Here is a 5,925-nt window from a genome sequence, read left to right on the forward strand (position 1 = left end):
TATATATATATACTACACCCGCACGCGGTCATGTGAGAGGGAGACAGTGAGCTGCCTGCTACTGCAGGCTACACTCACTGTATTAGGGAGAGGAGAGTATTCTTAGAAGCCTCAGTATGTCGACCTAGTAAGAGGAAGAAGGGCGAAGACGGTCGCTGAGTGAGCAGGTCCATGAAATCATAATGAAATCAATGCCGATCGCATGATGTACTCGGAAGCCAGCGGGAAGGACCGCACGTATCACCTACACAAATTATTTTGTTTACGAGCGTGCGTTCGTGCATGCGTGTGGGCGTACGTGTGGGCGTGCGTGTGGGCGTGCGTGAAGGCAGGCGTGCGTGTGGGCGTGCACCAGGAATGCATGCTCTATGTGTAACACTGTTGATCCGTGATTAGAAATGTGTTTCAGGCTCGTATGTGAGACTAATCGCATAATGTCCCCGATTTGTAACGGTTTAATTTGGATCAGTGTACCATATTTTTGCGGTAACAGCCGGTGACACGGACTAATAACGGATACTAATGACAACAACAACAACAACAACAACAACAACAACAACAACAACAACAACAACAACAACAACAACAACGACAACGACGACGACGACGACGACGACGACAACCATGTAAGACCGACGTTCGGTAACCTACGCTTCGCATCGACGTCATGTCACAGACAGAATAATTAATACATAATATATCTCGTATCCGTTGTATATAAATATCGTGTATACATTTCCTATTCGTCGTGCATATATACATATATTTACGTGCATACAATTTGTATATTAGTCGTGCATATATACATATGTATATACGTATATATATTTACGAATATATTAATGTGTTATAAATATAAGAATACATGCATGTTTGCGATAAAGCCACGTGCGGCTTGTACATTTACCATACTCGGGTAGCGTGAATAAAGAAACCTGCTCTAATGACTAGCGCATCCCACCTTTTACACGAAAGGCTGTGAGTTCTAATCCCTGCCAGAGCAGCGACTACTTCTGAAACGGAAAAAAATGATTCTCAGCAGTGGGCACTGTGAATTTCTCGTGCTGTAAAATAGCCGGCTTATCTCGAACACTGAGATAATAGCAACTGTGAATAATCGTAACGAGGAGGAGAAGGAGGAGGAGGAGGAGGAGGAAGAGGAGGAAGAGGATGAGGAGGAGGAGGAGGAAGAGGAGGAAGAGGAGGAAGGAAGGGGACGAGGAGAGGAGGAGGACGGCGAGGAAGGAGGACGAAACGAGGAGGAGACGAGGAGGACGAGGACCGAGGAGGAGAAGAGGAGAATGAGGAGGAGAAGGAGCATAGAGGATGAGGAGGAGGAGAGGAAAAGAGGGAGGAAAGGAGAGGAGAAGGAGGGAGGAGGGGGGGCAGGAAGGGAGGAGGAGGGAGGAGGAGGAGGAGAGGACGAGGAAGAGGAGGACGAGAGGAGGAGGACGAGGAGGACGAGGAGGAGGAGGTACGAGGAGGACGAGGACGAGGAGGAGGAAGAGGAGAAATGAAGGAGTGAGGAGGAAGAATGAGGAGGAGATAAGAGGGATGAAGGAGGATGAGGAAGGAGGAGAGAAGAAAGAGAGGGAGAAGGAAGGAGGGAGGAGGGAGGAGGAGGAGGAGGAGGAGAAGGAGGAGGAGGAGGAGCGTTGTTGGTATGTACACACACTCGTGGCGCGAACGCCGCGGTCGGTTTTTCCCGCGTTAATCTACACGCGCTGTCGCCTGCGCGAAACGTCAACAGCGCTGTGCTGCTGATGGTTGAATTACGCGAGGCAACGATGCCATGAGTGACGCCGTGGCGGGATGCTGTGCTGCGTGCGTGCGTGTGTGTGCGTGCGTGCGTGCGTGCGTGTGCGTGCATGCATGCGCGGGTGATGCTGCCGTAACGCGTAACACCGCGTGCGTGCGCGTGCGTGCGTGCGTGTGCGTGTGTGCGCGTGCATGTGTGTGTGCGTGTGTGTGTGTGTGTGCGTGCGTTCGTGCGTGTGCGTGCACGCATGCGCGAGTGATGCTGCCGTACCGCGTAACATCGCGTGCGTGCGCGTGCGTGTGTGTGTGTGTGTGCGTGCGCGCGCGTGTGTGCGTGTGTGCGTGTGTGTGTACGTGTGTGCATGTGTGTGCGTGTGTGTGTACGTGTGTGTGCGTGTGTGTGCGTGTGTGTGCGCGCGTCTTTATCGGCAATACCATACCCGTTCCCAGGTATCCTACCCCCTCCTCTTCAACACCGTACCAACTTTCCCCTTCCCTTAATCATAGCCAAAGCCCTGCATGAACTAACCAATGTTTTCATTGCGATGTCGTGACGTCATGATACGACTCGAAGCTCATTGTGTTATATTTATAGCTGCCAAATAACCGCCCGCCTAATCTCAACACCTAATAGCGTCGTGAAAGCGCCGTGCCCGCGCGTACACACACATGTGTGATCAGATCTCGCATACGTGATATTTCTACGGTGCGTTTACCTGTAACAAGCTGTAATGTATCGTCTGCTACTATGTTTACGTAGATGTGGTTACGAGGCTTGTGCCGCCGGATGCGCGTGTGTGTACGTGCCCACCGGGTAGCCGGCTATATTAAGGCTCGCAGGCGCGTGGCACGGTGGCGGGGAACGGAAGATGCTGCTGCTGCTGAAGCACGCGTGGTCGTTGTCGTCGTCATCGTCGTTGTTGATGATGAAGTTGTTGTTGTTGTTGTTGTTGTTGTTGTTGTTTTTGATGATGATAAGGATGATGATGATGATAATGATGATGATGATGATGATGATAATGATGATGATGATGATGATGATGATGATGATGATGATGGTGATGATTTTGAGCAATGACAGCGATACATGCTACTGTATAGGTTAGCGAAAAGCATTTAACAATTTTGATTGATGGCGGTTCAGAATGGTGCTCAGTGATTTTTATACGAAATTCGACTCTCTAAAATCTGATTTGAGAAATACAGTAAATGTGAGAGATACAGCGCGTGCTTGCAATCAGTATTAAAGCTAACCCAGTAGAGACCCTCAACGCCACAACAACGTGGCGGTTTGTGATTACTCAGCTGAACAACACAGTTATAGAAGTACTTCGCGGAAACCTGCGCGTGTGCACATTTACTCAGCTGCCTCTGTGTATGCAGCTTTGTGTAAGAAGCGAGGAGACTTGCGCCTGGCTTGGCCCCATGCACTCTCTATAATATAATATTATGTCGTGTCTGTAGGAGACACAGGACGAACCCCGCGGAGGATATCTATATCTATCTATTATGTATTGTGTATTATCGTACTAACTTATCGGTTAAGGTTTGTTAACGACGAGAAAATCTATATGTAATGCCGCCACGCAGAAAAACACGACGCGTAGGTAAATATAATGTGTTTTTTTTGCGTGTCTCAGTCTACTTCATGAACTCCGTTCTGTCATATCCCGTGTTCACCGCCTACGTATACGCTGCGAATGTGGGCGAGGGCAAGCTAATATGTCGCGTGCTATTATCGGGAGTGAATAATTTTATTATGACATTCCTGATATTATATTAGTACTTGCAAGATATAAAGATGAGACTATATTATGACATTCCTGATATCATATTAGTACTTGCGAGATATAACGACATTTCATATCATCATATTCGTATAATCGGCTTCGGATATTGCTTGTGAAGATGCTGCATACCGTATATATATAATATACGTAATGACCGTGTAATGTAATAACCGTGTAGGACTGCAGTATAACGTATATTACACGCTCAGTGGGGCGTGTTGTAGGGGGGTGGGAACGCAAGGCGGTAACTACATGCATGCGCGGTGTTTGTATCATAGAAACATAATAGACACACTAGTATATTATAGTCTAACTAGATCGTTATCGCGGCCGTTACAGTAATACTATACTATATATATATATATATATATATATATATATATATATATACAGCGTATGGCGCCCTTGGCTGCATATGTATCCTGTCACTGTGTGTGAATGAGTTTTATTTCCTGTTCTCTTCTGACTGTAAGTATGTGTGTGTATGTATTGACGTATGTATGCGTGCATGTATGTACAGGATACGCGATGTCGTCGCCTAATGCAGCATAAGAGTCATAGAGCTGCTAAGCAGGCGCACGATATATGAGACAGCGGCACAACGCGACATTTATATCAGTGATTATAGACGGATAGGCAAGAATTACGGCTTGTGTGTGTGTGTGTGTGCTGGTGTGGTGTGTGTGTGTGTGTGTGTGTGTGTGTGTGTGTGTGTGTGTGTGTGTGTGTGTATGTGTGTGTGTGGTGTGTGTGTGTGTGTGTGTGTATGTGTGTCTGCGTGTGTGTATGTGTGTGTGCGTGTGTGTGTGTGCGTGTGTGTGTGGTGTGTGGTGTGTGTGTGTGTGTGTGGGTGTGTGTGTGTGTGCTGTGTGTGGTGTGTGTGTGTGTATGTGTGTGTGTGTGTTTGTGTGTGGTGTGTGTGTGTGTGTGTGGTGTGTGTTAGTGTGTGTGTGTGCGTGTGTGTGTGTGTGTGTGTGGTGTGTGTGTAGTGTAGGCTGTGGTTGTTGTAGTTTCGTATGTTAATCCGGCAGGTAAAGCTTCACGCCTGCTCGCATGCATTGTAAGGCGACACGCGGTGTGTCCATTACAGGTAACGACAATTTTGACTACAGGTTTGATTACAGGTGATGACAATTAAGACCCATGACTAGCGGATGAAATTACGCCTAAAACCGTATCATTAACGCCGCGGCAGCTTGCACGTACGATCACACGAGCGCGCGATCAAGTCAACTCACACGTAACGTCAGAGGATGTTGTTTTCGCTGGCGGTTGACGATGATATAGAGATACGCGCGTAAACGCGAGATACGGGATATCTCTCTACCTCCAGGCGAGATAGGGATATCTCTCTACCTCCAACGAGATAGGGATATCTCTCTACCTCCAGACGAGAATAGGGATATCTCTCGTACTCCAGACGACCTCTCCATCTGAAGAAATCGCTAATGAATCAGTATCCAGCTTCGATGGTGATTTTTGTACGGCATGCGGCCCTGAGCTTGGCGTGGGAGGCCAGCCGCTGCAATGATGGCAGAGGCTGGGTGAGTGTAGCGTGCGTCATGTAAATACTGCAGTCCTGTCTGACCTCGTTGCTTTACGATGGGTTGACGTGTGAGAGGGTGTGAACATTTAGATACGATGCCGGAATGCATGACCCTCGCTGTCGCCCCGATCAACGTAAGGGGGGGGGGAGAATGGCGTGTGTAGCATGTTAAGAATTTTTTCGTTTTAGTTGCTTCTCGTCTCTCTTCAGTTGTTTATGCATCCCCTCTTATTTCTATCGTCCTTCTGTTGCATTACCTCATTCCTCGCTTTCTCTCTACTCTGTCGCTCTCTCTCTCCCTCATCTCATCTCTCTCTCTCATCCTCTCTCTCTCTACGGTCTTCTCTCGTCTCCTCTGTCCTCCTCCGCTCGTTCCTCTCTTATCGCTCTCTGGACTATCTGTCCCTCTTTCATGCTCTCGTCTCTCTCACTCATCTCTCTCTCTTACATCTCTGATACTACTCGTCTTCTTTTTCTCCTCGGTCTCTCATCACTCCGTCGTCTTTCTTCTAATCTGCTCTCTCTCCCACTCTATACTCTCTCTCAAGGAAGGAGATCTGCCGTCTCTCTCGTCTCAGTCTCTCGTCTCTCGAATCATCGTATTTGCTCTCTCTAAAGTCTCTTTCTCCTCCTCTCTCTCTCTCTCTCTCTGTCTTTCACTTGCCTTATTCTCTTGTCTTTCTCGCACTGCAATACTCTCTCGGCTTACGTTAGCATCTCCCAATCTTTTCTTCTGTCGGGGAGTATCTTTTAATATACTCCTCATCCTGATTCCTTACTTAACATATCTCTTCTACCCGCTCTTTTTCTTTTCCCGACCCTTGTTTGCTT

The sequence above is a fragment of the Priapulus caudatus genome, unplaced genomic scaffold, assembly GCF_000485595.1.
Source record: "Priapulus caudatus unplaced genomic scaffold, Priapulus_caudatus-5.0.1 Scaffold940, whole genome shotgun sequence".
Lineage (NCBI taxonomy): Eukaryota > Metazoa > Priapulida > Priapulimorpha > Priapulimorphida > Priapulidae > Priapulus > Priapulus caudatus.